The 14,644-nt window shown below is 51.8% G+C and overlaps 1 long non-coding RNA gene across 1 annotated transcript; it reads right to left on the bottom strand.

Annotated features, from left to right (window-relative positions):
• Positions 1-553: 553 nt before the first annotated feature.
• LOC119877305 lies at positions 554-2,555 on the bottom strand. The gene is made up of 2 exons (XR_005374459.1): positions 2,490-2,555; positions 554-879 (listed from the first exon to the last, which is right to left on the bottom strand). It is a non-coding gene; the product is annotated as an uncharacterized LOC119877305 (long non-coding RNA).
• Positions 2,556-14,644: the final 12,089 nt, after the last annotated feature.

The raw sequence follows: 14,644 nt of genomic DNA, 5'->3' as shown, positions 1-14,644 counted from the left end.
TGGTAGTTAGTTTGGACCTTATTTGAAAAGCCACAGGGAATCATTAAAGGCTTTTGGTCTGATATACGTTTTAAGAATATAACCATAAATGACAAGATTTTGGAAAACTGGGGCACCTGGGTGGCTCAGGACTTGAGCATCTGCCTTTGGCTCAGGTCATGATGCTGGGGTCCTGGGATCGAGCCCCGCATCGGGCTCCCCACAGGGACCCTGCTTCTCCCTCTGCCTATGTCTCTGCCACTCTCTCTGTGTCTCTCATGAATAAATAAGTAAAATATTAAAAAAAAAAAAAGATTTTGGAAAACTGTTTCATTACATCTACGAAAGCTGACACTCCCCCCCTCCACAACTGAGCAATTCTGCTCCTGGGTAAATAGTCCCAACCTGGAAATGACCCAACTTCCCATAAGAGTAGAATGGACACACTAATCATGGGATAGTCCGACATGGGAATACTAAGCGGCAGCAAAAAAGCAAGCCATTGCTATCTGCAATGACACAGATGAATCTCACAAACAATATTGGAGAAAAGAAACAAATACAGAAGAAGAAATATTTTCTGATTCCATTTATATGAGATTCTAGGACAGTAAAAAATATTCTATGACAATAGAAATTGGGATAACGGTTATCCTTAGGCAAGGGGGTAGTGGCTGGAAGTAAATATGATAGAGGGGGTCTCTGGGGGCTGGGAATTCTTGATCTGGTGCTGGTAACACAGGAACATTCATTTTACGAAAATTCATTGCACTGGGGGCTCCTAGGTTGCTCAGTCGGTTAAGCATCCAACTCTTGACTTCAGCTCAGGTCTTGATCTCAGGGTCGTGAGTTTGAGCCCTGAGCTGAGCCTAGCATTGGGTTCCGTGCTGGCTATGGAGCCTGCTAAAAAAAAAATGTCATTGTATTGTATGCTTATGCTATGCACACTATGTGGTATGTTTGCCACGTTCCAGTAAAAAAGATTTTTAGAACTTAAAAAACAACAACAACAAAGATGGTTCTGGCCACTTTGAGGAGAAAGGATGTGGGGGGTAGGGGGTTTCTGTTTTGTCACTGAAGCAAGAGAGGCTGTCATCACTAGGCGGAAGATAGAAACATAGGTGCTGCTGAGCTGGAGCTGGCTCATGTTGCCCACGTGTCTCTCCTACTCTATGTTAAGTGACGTCACATTCATGGCCTGAAGTCAGCCATGGTGGGAGTATTTACACCATGGAAACTAGCAGATGCTACACACATCAGGGCCTGTTGTAATTTTTTTTGGTAAGATTTTATTTATTTACTCATGAGAGACACAGAGAGAGAGGCAGAGACATAGGCAGAGGGAGAAGCAGGCTCCCTGTGGGAAGCCCGATGCAGAACTCGATCCCAGGACCCCAGGATCACGCCTTGAGCCAAAGTCAGAACTCAATCAGTGAGCCACCCAGGCACCCTGGCTTGGGGTTTTTAAAGGATATGCCAGGTTCTTGGAGCTGTAACTTGCTCCATAAGGGCAGTGCAGAGGGTGACAACTGGTCAAAAACCAGCCCACTGGTGTGCTCTGTTTTAAGAAAGATTTGGATTAATCCCCAAAGCTTAAATAATTAATGATTTTACACAAAAATCCAGATATCTGCCCTTCCAAGAAGACCCAAAAAATCTGGTAACCCAGGGCCTGCATTCCCACAAGGCAGGAACTGACAAGAGCTTAATGGGAATGTGCTCTCCTACTGGCCACAGTCTGCACCACTCCCTACTGCCCCCCAATGCCGTGCCAAGGGTTCCCAACCATTGTACCATTTTGCTCACAGTTTGCAGCTTCTCCCTGATAAAGCAAGCTTATAGAGCAAGCTCTAGCCATACTCCCATCTCTGTATCACAAAGGAAAAATGAAAGAAATGCAGGAGGACTACATGTTTCTCGCCCCCAGCTGGCTTTGCCCTTTGTCTTTCCCCCCCGGTGGCTTCTGTAGACGCTGGAGCTTGCCATCCCTGATGTAGCTGGGACATGAAGCTGGGTCACAGCGGGTTTATGTGCCAGCTCCAAAGTGTCCTTTAGGCTACGGGGAACTACTGAAAAATTTGTACTCAATTATTCAACTAATAGTTGTAGCAGAAGATGCCCCATTCATACCCCTCCAGCCTCACCATCTCAGGGGGCTCCTGCTGTGGTCCAGCTGCTGCCATTTGCAGCAGCTCGTGGCCAGAGGGTTCTCTCCAAAGCTTTTGAAGGCCCCTCAGGCCTGAGCATGGTAGGTTGAAATGATCCCCCTACCCCAGATTCCCTCTCCTGCCAGGACTCCGTGGGCAAATGGGCCATCTCCATCTCTTGGCAACGTCAACACTGCCTCCCAGGGGCCCCCAGCACAAGTAAGCATTTGTCACCCCCAGTGGCAACTGGATTGATGACACATGACACACCTGTCAATCACCAGCTGTTTCCCTTCCCTGCTCCCCCCACTAGCGTTTCCTGGGGTCACCTCCTAGATAAACGACTTGCCTTTGAATCCTCACCTCAGGCTCTGCTTCGGAGAAGGCCAAGCTAAAACCTCGTTCTTCGGCAGGTGCTCTGTCCTGGGGAACAGAGAGGAGAGTTTCTGCTCTTGGGGACCTTACATGGTAGTTGTAGGTGAGAGAGCCCACAGATAAGGAGACGAGAGATATATATCATTTCAACATGGGAAGAGAAGAAATAATACGGCAGAGTGTGGTGGTTATGTCCACCCACGCCCATTTCGCCCACGGGTAAAGGTGCCAAAAAGGTACAAAGTTCCAGATATACTATAAATAAGCCCTATGGTTGGAGTGTGTAGCATGGTGACTATAGTTAGCAATACTGTACTGCACATTTGAAAATTGCCAAGAGAGCAGATCTTAAAAGTTTTCATCGTAAGAAAAAAATTGGTACTATGTGTACTGATGGGTATTAACTAGACTTACTGTGGTGATCATGACATATCTATATATATAAAATCATTATGTGATACACTTAAAATGAAATCTTATGGGGCACCTGGGTGGGGCAATCAGTTGAGTGACCAACTCCTGGTTTCAGCTCAGGTCGTGATCTCAGGATTGGAGATCAAGCTCTCCATTGGGCTTCACGGCCAGCATGGAGTCTGCTTAAGATTCTCCTTCCCTCTCCCTCTGTATTGCCCGCCCCCACCGTTTGTGCTCTTTCTTACTCTCTAAAATAAATAAATACATACATACATACATACATACATACATACATAAATCTTTTTAAAAAATGAAATGTTCTATGTCAATTATATCACAAAAAAAAGAATTTTAAAATAAATACATCCACAAATTCTTTGATAGTCTTTCTTTCAAGAAATAGAGCCCGGGATCCCTGGGTGGCACAGCGGTTTGGCGCCTGCCTTTGGCCCAGGGCGTGATCCTGGAGACCCCAGATCGAGTCCCACGTCGGGCTCCTGGTGCATGGAGCCTGCTTCTCCCTCTGCCTGAGTCTCTGCCTCTCTCTCTCTCTCTCTCTGTGTGACTATCATAAATAAATAAAAATTAAAAAAAAATAGAGCCCCATCTACCCCCCATCTTGCGTGTGGCTGAATTGAGTGACCATCGTCTAGTGAATAGTGTGACACAAGTGATAGAATATGGCAGAGCTTCAGCCTGTATCTCAGATCACTTGCTCTAGGGAAAACCAGCCATCGAGTTGTGAGGGCATGCAAGTAACCCTTTGGAGAGGCCTGCATAGGGAGAAGCCAAGGATTCCACCACCAACAACCATGTAGGTGTGCCATCTTGGAAGAGGCGCCCAAGCCCACCCTTCAGATGACTGTAGCCCCAACAACATCCTGTTGACAAACTCATGAAAGACCCTGACCCAGAACCACTCAGCTAAGCCACTCTCAGATTCCTGGTCCTCGGGATCCCCGGATGGCTCAGTGGTTTGGTGCCTGCCTTCAGCCCAGGGTGTGGTCCTGGAGTCCCGGGGTCAAGTCCCATGTCAGGCTCCCTGCATGGAGCCTGCTTCTCTCTCTGCCTATGTCTCTGTGTCTTTCATGAATAAATAAATAAAATCTTTAAAAGAAAAAAAAAAAGATTCCTGGTCCTCAGAAACTGTGAGATAATAAATATCTTTTTTTAAGATTTATTTATTTTAGAGAGAGAAAGAGAGCATGAGAGCAGGGGTGGGGCAGAGGGAGATGGAGAGAATCTCAGGCAGACTCTGCGCTGAGCATGGAGCCTGAGTCAGGACTTGATCTCACGATCCTAAGATCAGGGCCTGAACCAAAACCAAGAGTCTGATGTTTAACTAACTGAGGTACCCCAGCACCCCAAATATTTGTCGTTTGAAGCCACTATGTTTTAGGGTAATTTGTCATGACAGCAATAAATAATGATGGGTGAGGGAGTTTATTTAAATGTGTGGTCAATAAAGCCTTCTCTCAAATGGTGACATTTAAACAGAGATCAGAAGGAAATTAGCCATGGGGGTAACTAAGGAAGAAGGTTCCCAGGAAAAGGAAAGATCTGTGCAAAGGCCCTGAGGTAGGAGCACACCTAGGGTATTCAAAGAACAGTGATGAGGCTAATAAGGCCAGAGAGAGGTCAGGTAGGGCTACAGTAGTTCTCAGTGAGGGACACCCCTCCCCCCCTCAGGTTGGGGGTAGAAACATGCATGAGTTTAGTGTTGTCCCAATAAGTGTAATCCCACTGCCTGGGATTGCTTATGGCATTTGGATATGGAAGCAGGGACATATAACATCCTGCACTGTGACAACCAGTCACACATCATGAAGAACTGCCCTGCCCCAAATGCCCAGATCGAGACATAGAAGTTGGAACAGAGGAGAACCATAAACCATGATCCATGATTCATTTGTTCTTTTAAAAGATTTCTCCATGTAGAATGGAACGTAGAGTCTGCTACCTCTCCTGTACAAAGGGGACAGAAAGATATATTCATATGAGACTGTACTTCATAAAGACACTATAGAAAGATACATCTGATTCTGGTAATAATGGGCATCTGTTGAGGGTTTGCAAACTGGGCCAGTGGAGGCCTGGGGGTAAGAAGGGAGACCTTTCAAAGAACACCTCTTTGTGTATTTAAATTTTTTGAACATATGAATACACTACTGATCAAATAATTAGAAATCAAAAAAGGATCATCTAGGCCATTGAGGACACGGGGGAATTTAGAGAAGCGAGGCTAGGGGGACAGGAGTATAATATGATTTGAAACAGGAGTTCAAATTGTGGGGGCAGGGGGAGGTTGGCTTGGAGCTCATAGGGAATGGGGTTCAGTTTTTAAGGCTGAATTTCAGCGTTTGCCTACTATGAAGGTGACCATCTCAACTTGGGCTGCTGTAACAAAACACCATGGATAGGGACACAGTGGGGGGCGGCTTCAACACCAGACATTTATTTCTCCCCCTCCCGGAGGCTGGGAGGTCCAAGGTCAAGGTGCCAGCAGATTCAGTTCCTGGTGGCAGCTCTTTTCTGGCTTATAAACAGCCACCTTCTGTGTTTTCACATGGCAGAGGGAGGGAGGGAGGGAGGGAGCCAGCGCACACAGGAGCTGGGGTCTCTACCTTTTCTGTTAAGAACACTAATCCCATCATGGAGACCCCCCCCCCCCCCCCCCCCCCCCCCCGCCATGATCTCATCTAAACCTAATCACCTCCCAAAGGTGCCAGCTCCTAATCCCAGCATCGTGTTGGCAGCTGGGGGTGGTGGTGGTATGGTTTCAACTTATGAGCTTGGAGAGACCACAAATATTCAGTCCACAGCAGCTGCGTGGAAGCAGAACCTGAGACAGGGACTTGATGTCCGTGATTTTGGGGGGAGAACTCTCAGGAGAAAGAGTGAGGGAAGCAGGATGGGCAAAGGAAGGGGCTCAGCCAGGACGTGGGTTCAGCTGGATCTAGCCCCAGCCTGATCCTACATGGAGCACTGGGGTGGGGTGTGAACTGCATAATATTTTTGCTCCAACTTGAGGCAGGGGGGCTGGCCTTTAGCCGCCCCCTATCAGACAGCGACTGGCTGTGGGCTGCACCTAGTGGGAGGGAATAGCTCCCTGGCATCTCGGGGTGGGGGTGGGGGTCTCAGGACAAGACACTTCCAGAGAAGAGGCAGCTGTGAGTCATCAGCACCCAACACCCAAAGCGGGCAGAAGACGAGTGTGCTGGCCCAGAAAGGGGGATGTGGTTTGGGTGGGGGCACCAGCAGTGTTCCCTGCAGGGGCCACCAGCCACATGCAGCTAGGGGAGGCCTGGCCCCATCTTCATCTTATTTTTATTTAGCAAACACCTAGCCAGACACTATTCTTAGAGCTGTACCTGTTTAAATTTGCACAGCAACCTAGGGGGCGGGCCCTGTTTTTACCACCTACTCTGGATTGCCTTCTCAGGGAGCCTCCCTCTGAGCCCCTGGGCCCACCGAGCCCGCCCCTGCCAGTCACCCCCATCCATCTTGCGGCCCAGAGCCCCCGGCTCTCACCGCCTCCGCTTGGCAAATCCTTCTTCCCGCTCTTAATTGATTCTTAATCTGCAGCCTTGGGGCAGCGCTGCTGAGAAGGCAGGTGGAAATCATTTCCTTCAGCACCAGCCAGAGCCCCGGGCATCTGAAAGGAGCCCCGATCCCTGCCCCCACCCCGTTTCTGATAGTCCTGAGCCCGCAGTCCCCCCCCCACAATCCGTGTCCCCCTTTCTCTCTGCTTCCCCACTGGCCCTCCTGCCCCAGGGGCTGAGGGGGAGAATGTGGCAAAAAGAAAGCACCAGAGATCTCTGAGGGCAGTGGGAGACAGTGAAGGGTTGGCATCATGGTGCCCATCCAAGGCCCGCTTGTCCCCTGAGCCCAGGGTTCTCACGGGGGCAACTCTGCCCCCCAGGGGCAATGCCTGGAGATATATTGGGTTGTCACAACTTGGGGGGAGCGGTGCCACTGGTATCTGGTGAGCGGAGGCTGGGAGGCCACTCAACACCCTTCAGGGCACAGGATGGCCCCCCTTCCGCAAAGAAGGATCTGGTCCCAATGCCAACAGAGTCCTGACTGGGAGCCCTGTACTTCCAGCTACTTCCAGCTAGGGGTGCCGCCACGGGGGAGGGGCGGGGGAGAGATGGGCAGGAGAAGCCAGGACAGCAGAGCCACTTGAGAGCTTCCCTGCATGACTCTGGTCCTCTCTGGGCAGTGGAGGAGTCTGTCAACTAAGGGGTGGAAGGATCCCCTTTCCACCTCCCTGCACCCTCTGCGGCCTCTCTGGGCCTCCTCCTCCCCCAGCCAACCCCCCCACCCACCCACCCAGGACCTCCAGGGAGCAGAGGACTCTGAGGTGATCCAGCCTCCCAACCCTCCTGCCCCAGGATGAGGTGGACAGGCCCCAGGACCTCTCGTGTGAAGTGCAAGTCCAAACACACAGAAGAAGTTTGCAGAGGCTGCACCAAGGAAGAGCTAGCACGTTGTCGGGAGCCCAGGGTGACTGGGGGGAAGGAGCAGGGGCAGTGGGGTGGCACAGACGGAGGGGCCCTCACCTGAGATGCTGGGGTGCATGTCCGGCCTGAGGGAGCATGCTACCCGGCCCCCAAACACACACTCACACACCCGCAGTCACATCCAGACACACACCCTCATGTTCTCACACCTCCATGTGCTCCTGCACACACGTTCACACCCTCACCCCATGACACACCCTCACATCCGCTTTGATTCCCACACAGCCACACACACGCCCATACACACATTCTCAAACCCTCCAACATCCACCCCCACACACCCCCATACCCCCCACCCCCACCCCCGTCCACACAAACTCTCCCAGTCACACATTCTCACTCTCACACGTGGCCGCACATGGTCACGACTGTCCCCCACACTCACACGCACAGACGCGCACACCGAGGCTCTGCAAACACGGCTGGCTCCCCCGCCGGCGCCCCCCACCCCTCTGCCAAAGCCACCCTAAGACTCTGTAAATGTCACCGGCTGCCCGCTCTGGTCTAGGCAGGCCAGGGAGGCCGGGGCGGAGGCGAGCAGTGGGCCGGACATCCCCCCTTTTCCCCCCACTCAGCTCCCCACAAGCGCCCAAATCTGTCTACTTTTGAGCAGGGCAGATTTAAAGAGAGAGCCGCCCCTCGGAAACCCGAAGCCCCCTGCCTCCAACCCCAGCACCGCATGGGCCTCCGAGGCCAGGCGGACCAGTCCTTGTCACTGCTCAGTCATTGATTCATTTTGCATATTTGATTGAGCTCCTCGGCCTCCGGTGTGTCCCCCCCTGCAGTCGGCCTGGCGGCCCCCAGCCCTCCACCCTTCTTCCCTTCAGCCAGGAACCTCTTCCAGTGGCTGCACCCCGGCCGCGGCCCCCACCGGGGAGCACCGTGGGCATTTCAATCTTACTCTCCGCCGCAGAGACTTTGCTGGAAAACAGCTAATTATATCCCTCCCCCAAAGACAGTCTGGTGGGGCTTGGGTGGCGTTGGGTGAGCGCGCCCCGCGACCGCAGCCTGTGGCCCGCGGGCCAACACGCAGAGATTTCTATATATTTCTAATTCCACAGCAATACTTTGATTAGAGAGCCGAGGTGTTGTGTACGACCTCAGGGACCTCATTATTTTTCTAACTCAAATAAATACGGCATTCAGAAAGCAGGGAGGGGCGGAGGGGGTGGGGGGAAGAAACGTCGCAGGAAACCTCAACTATAAAAAGAATTCAGGCCTTAATGAGCTTTTAAAACTTGCCAACCCCTCTCCCCCTCCTCAGTCTATAAACAGAAGACATGGCTTCTGGCTCCAGCCCCCAGAATTGGGGGGCGGGCGGGTGGGGGGGCACAGCGGGGTGGGGACGCAGCTGGTGTCTAAGATTTTGGGGGGGCCCCCAACTGCTGGGAGGATGGGAGTGGTCTTCATCCAAGCTCAGTGGGGCTGGGCCCAAGCTGGCATGAGCAGGAGCAAGAGAGAGGCTGCTTTGCCTCATCCTGTGTGTCTGGAAATTCTTTCTAGAGCTTCCTCCAGGAGAGTCTGAAGTGAGGAGATGGAAAAACTAAGAGAGGGCAGAGAGAGGAAGGCCGGACCACTGGATGCGTATTTGGCACCCTCCCTCACCCACCTTCATGCTGGGGCAGACAAGCCTTGGGTCAGCCTTGGGCTGGGGGCGGGGTGGGTGGAGCTGCCACCCTCAATGGCACCTACATTGGGATGGATGTGGCCAGAGTGAGTGGTGACCATGGAGCTCGCAGAAGGGCAGGGTGACCTCCAAGTCACTGCCCCTGTCACCTCTCTAACAGGAGCAAAGAAGCTGCCCAGAGCCGGAGGCAAAGCCAGTTTCGGGTGAAAGATGAGTTCAATGAGCAGAAATGAGCTTGAAGCTGAGAAATTTCTGCATGATGAAAATTCTAGGAGCAGGGCAGACCCTGGGCATCGGGCAGGGTCGTGGGGAGAAGGGAGGGGAGCTGTAAGAAAAAAGATTCAGGGCATTCAAGGGACTGATGGGGGAGGCGGGAGGCAGGAGGATGCAGGGGCTGCACAGGGAGCCACGGAGAGGGCCTTTCCCACCCCCTCAATCTAAAGAGGAGCCCCCTTCCCTCACTTCCTCCCTACCCCACTGCAGTCTTCTTCAAGACTTCTGTCACTCTTCCATGCGATGTTGGTCTTCTGTCTCCTCCACCAGACTGGCCACCTGCCTTCCCTGGGGGCGAGGGGCTTTGTTCAGTCTTGAAGGGTTGTGGGGGGGCGGAGAAGAGGTCAGCCGGGAGGGGTCCTCCTCAGGGTCCCCGCCTCCCGGGCAGGTAAACCAGCTGGAATTTGCAATGTTTGCGATTTCCATAGTGTAAATTCTCCCACAGAGGTCAGTTTCGAGCTGGGAAGGTGGTATCACCTCCTAGGGGTGAGGCCAGTGCTACAGGCTGAATGTTTGCATCCTCTCAAAATTCAGATGTTGAACTCTGAACCCCCAAAGGGATGGTATGAGGAGGTGGGGCCTTGGGGGGCGATCAGATCGTGAGGGTGGGGCCCTCATAAAAGGGATCCCAGGGAGCCTGGGGGGCTCAGGCGGTTAAGCATCTGCCTTCTGCTCAGGTCACGATCTCAGGGTGGTGGGGCTCCCTGCTCAGTGGGGAGTCTGCTTCTCCCTCTCCCTCTGCCCTTCCCCCTGCTCTCTCTCTCTCTCTCTCTCTAAAATAAAATCTTAAAAATAAATAAATAAAACGGACTCCAGAGAGCTCCCTTGCCCCCTTGTGCCACGTGGGGGCGCTGTAAGAAGGCCACCATTTATTAAGAGAGTGCTCTTACCAGACACTGTATCTGCCAGCGCTTTGATCCTGTAGCTCCAGCCCCTCCCCCCAGCTTATTATAATACACACTTATTGCTAATAAGCCACCCAGCCCATGGCATTTTGTTATAGCAGCCAGAACAGAGACCGGGGGGGGGGGGGGGGGTTGTGCAGAGGGCTGTAAACTGCAGGGTGCTGGGATACCAGTGGGTGCCAGGGGACCTGATTCGCAAGGTTTGCCAATTTCCATGGTGTAAGTTTTTCCCACCCTGGTGGATTTTGAGCCCTGAATGTGGTGTCCCTAAGCCCTAAGCCAGGAAGAGGTGTGCAGAATCAGCTCCTGGGAGCCACTGTGTGTCATCAGCAGGCCTGGAATTGGTGCTTTTCCAAATCTAGCTCAGGAAGGAGAGAGGGGGAGAAGAGGAGGCAGGCCTTCCCTCCCTCCTTCTATTTCCAGGGCCACCACACTCGCTCTTCCCTCCGCCAGCCTGGCACACTCTTTTCCCAGATGATACATGAGTCTCCCCGACTTGCTCCGAGTGGACCTCATCTCACCCTCTTGCTGGCCCTGCCCCCTAAGTAGCCAGCACCCTCCCAGCTCACCCATGCTAAAGTGACAGAGCCAGAGGGTGACAGGCTGGCCACTGGATCTGCATGCTCAACCACTGGGCTTCACCAACGCTCTCCTCGATCCTGTGATTCTCCTCCTCCGTACGATGTCAGGGGCGTCTTCTCTGCTTTTTGTGCTAAAGAGCAGTGTGAGCACCCAGCTCTGCTGTCTGAGCCAGGCCAAGTCACTTCCCCTTTCTGGGCCTCAGTGTTCTGCAAAATGGGAGTAGAATAGCACCTGCCCCTGACAGGCTATTGTGCGCCTTGGCAGAGGGAACCCTTGCTTTGTGTACCTCTAGGGCAGGGTTTCTTGATTTTGGCAGGACTAACAACTGGGAGCTGGGTCAGTTTTCGTTGCACATTCCATCCTGTTCTTCGTAGGATGTTTAGGGGCATCTCTGGCCTCCACCCACTAGATGTTGATAAAACCCATGCCCTAGGGACGCCTGGGTGGCTCAGCTGTTGAGTCTCTGCCTTCAGCTCAGGGTGTGATCCTGGGATCTGGGATTGGGGATGGAGTCCCACATTGGGCTCCCTGTGGGGGGCCTGCTTCTCCCTCTGCCTGTGTCTCTGCCTCTCTCTGTGTCTCTCATGAATAAATAACTAAATCTTTAAAAACTAAAAACTAAAATAAAAAATAAATAAAACCTATGCCCCATATTGCGACCACCAAAAATGTCTCCAGACATTGCTTAATGTCCCCCGGGAGGTCACAATTGCCTCCTATTAGGAAACATTGCCATGGTTAGTGATTTTTCACTCTGTGTACATGGTGGAGTCACCCAGGGAAGTTTGAACACTCCCTAAAGCCAAACCCACCCAATTACTTCCCACTCCCTCTAGGCCTGGGGCCAGAGGTCATCATGGTTATAAAGCTCCCCTGATGATCCCAATTTTCTTTTCTTTTCTTTTTTTTAAGATTTTATTTATTTATTCATGAGAGACAGAGAGAGAGATTGAGAGGCAGAGACACAGGCAGAGGGAGAAGCAGGCTCCATGCAGGGAGCCCAACGTGGGACTTGATCCCGGGTCTCCAGGATCACGCTCTGTGCCAAAGGCAGGTGCTAAACCATTGAGCCACCCAGGGATCCCCGATGATCCCAATTTTCAACCAAGGTTGAGACCGATGATAGGCGACAGGTGGTGGTGCATGCAAAAGGGGACAGTGGAGCAAGGCCTAAGTGAAGGTGTGGGCCGCATCCAGGGAAACTAGTACAGGGTGAGGTGAGGTAACCCCACGGCTGCCAGCAGCCAGGAGCTGTCACTATCCTACTTCAGCTCAGGCTGTCACAACAGAGTGTCATAGCCTGACTGGCTTACAAACAACAGATACATAAACAAATAACAGATTTACAACTCATGGTTTTGGAGGCGGGAAGTCCAAGGTCAGGGGCCTGGCAGATTCAGTTCCTGGTGAGGAGTTTCTTCCTGTCAGGCAGATAGTTATCTCCTGGCTGTGTCCTCATGTGGCTGTTGCTCTGGATGTGTGCAGAGAGGGCACGGGATCTCTGGTCTCTGCTCTTCTTATAAGGACACCAGTCCTATGGGCTCAGGGCTCCAGCCTTGTGACCACATGTAACCTTAATCATTTCCTTAAAAGGCCCCATCTTCACACACAGTCACACTGGGGACTAGGGTCTGCCACATAGGAATTTTGGAGGAACACAAGCAATCTGTACCTGGGCGAATGGAAGAACATCGAGCCCACAACTGGGCTGGGAGCTTCTCAGTGTCATAAAGGGCAGGAGGGCAGAGTGGGGGCCTGCTGGGCGCTGTAGTGGCTCATAAATCCATGGGTAAAGAACAAAGGATGGGAGGACGGCTGTCAGAGACACGTCCAAAGTGTGATTCATACAGGACAGGGTCCCCAGGGCTGATAGTCCCTCCTGACATGAATGCCCAGGCCCCTGCATGGGTGTCCAGGCAGCTGCAGAGCAACAACGGAGGGACGCCTGGGTGGCTCAGTGGTTGAGCGTCTGCCTTTGGCTCACGTTGTGATCCCAGGGTCCTGGGATCAAGTCCCACACTGGACTCCCCATAGGGAGCCTGCTTCTCCCTCTGTCTGTGTCTCTGCCTCTGTCATGAATAAATAAAATTGAAGAAGAAGAAGAAGAAGAAGAAGAAGAAGAAGCAGCAGCAACACGGGAACCCCAGTGGATGAGGCTCAAGCCAGGTTCTTGAGTTCTCCAAGTTCACCCTCAGTTGGCAAAGAGGAATGCTTTGTGGTTCCGTATCTGGGCAGGAAGGGGATTTCCCATCCCTAGAAAGTTCTTGAGAAGCTGGGGATATGTGAAAGGCACACAGATCTGATGAGGGGTCCCATGACCCCGAGATCAAGACCTGAGCTGAGATCAAGAGTCAGAAGCTTACCCGATGGAGCCACCAGGGCCTCACCATCTTCTCTCAATCTCTCTCTCTAAGATTTTATTTATTTATTTATTTATTTATTTATTTATTTATTTATTTATTCATTTATTCATGAGAGACACGCACAGAGAGAGACAGAGACTCAGGCAGAGGGAGAAGCAGGCTCCCCACAGGGAGCCCAATGCGGGACTCCATCCTGGAACTCCAGGATCATGCCCTGAGCCAAAGGCAGATGCTCAATGGCTGAGCCACCCAGGCACCCCATCTTCACCATCTCTAAGCGTCCAGGGGCAGTCACAGGACTGTGTGATCGTCCTGTGAAACACTAACTCTCCATTCCCCCTCCCCCAGCCTCTGGCACCCACCATTCTACTCCCTGTCTCCATAATTTTTCCTACTCTAAGTCCCTCCTCTAACTGGAATCACCAGTATTTGTCCTTTGGTGTCTGGCTTATTTCACTCAGCATAATATCCTCAGGGTTCATCCGTATTGCAGCTTAGGTCAGAATTCTCTTCCTTTTTAAGGCTGAACCATATTCCGTTGTATGAACGCACCACATTTTGTTTATCCATTCATCTGTTGATGGGCACTTGGGTTGCTTCCACATTTTTGCTCTTGTGAATTAATGCTGCTGTGGGGGCGCCTGTCTGGCTCAGACGGAGATGCATGTGACTGTTGATTTTGGGGTTGAGAGTTCAAGCTCCACACTGGGTGTAGAGATTACTAAAAAAAAACCATATAAACTTTTTAAAAAATGCTGCTGTGAACATGGGCATACAGATATCTGTTTAAGACCTAGATTTCAGGGGTGCCTCGGTGGCTCGGTGGGTTTAATGTTTAACTCTTGATTTCAGCTCTTGTCCTGATCTCAGGGTCATGGGCTCAAGCCCTGCATTGCTCCGCACTGGGCATGGAGCCTGCTTAGGATTCTCTCTCTCCCTCTGCCCCTCCCTCCACCCCTTGCTTGCGCATGTGCTCTTGCTCGCTCTCTCTCTCTCTCTCTCTCTCTCACAAAAAAAGACCCAGCTTTTAATTTTTGAGAAGTATATACCTAGAAGTGTGATTGTTGGGTCAGTGGTAGGTGTATCTTGAAATCCAGTATGGTTTACTGTGTTCCAAGCAGTGTTTTAAGACCCAGGATACAGCAATGAACAGAACAGAAGCCAGGACCCGATCCTCAAGGAGTTAATGTTTTAGCGGGGTGCCGGGGGGCGGGGGGCAGGAAAGGCAACCAATGAATTAGGTAAATAAAATAGAAGGTGATAAGTGCCATAAGGAAAATCGAGCAGGGAAGAGGAATGGACAGTGCTGGTGTGGGGTAGCAGTTTTGATGGGGTGGCCAGGGAAGGCCTTAAGTGTGAAGAAAGTGACTTTCGAGCAAAGGCTTGAAGTGAGAGAGCTGTGTTAGTTACCCACTGCTGCCTAACCAATCGTCCCCAAATCTAGCGGCTTGAAACC

Source organism: Canis lupus, chromosome 20 (assembly GCF_011100685.1).
Source record: "Canis lupus familiaris isolate Mischka breed German Shepherd chromosome 20, alternate assembly UU_Cfam_GSD_1.0, whole genome shotgun sequence".
NCBI lineage: Eukaryota > Metazoa > Chordata > Mammalia > Carnivora > Canidae > Canis > Canis lupus.
This window is presented reverse-complemented; position numbering and strand designations above follow the sequence as displayed.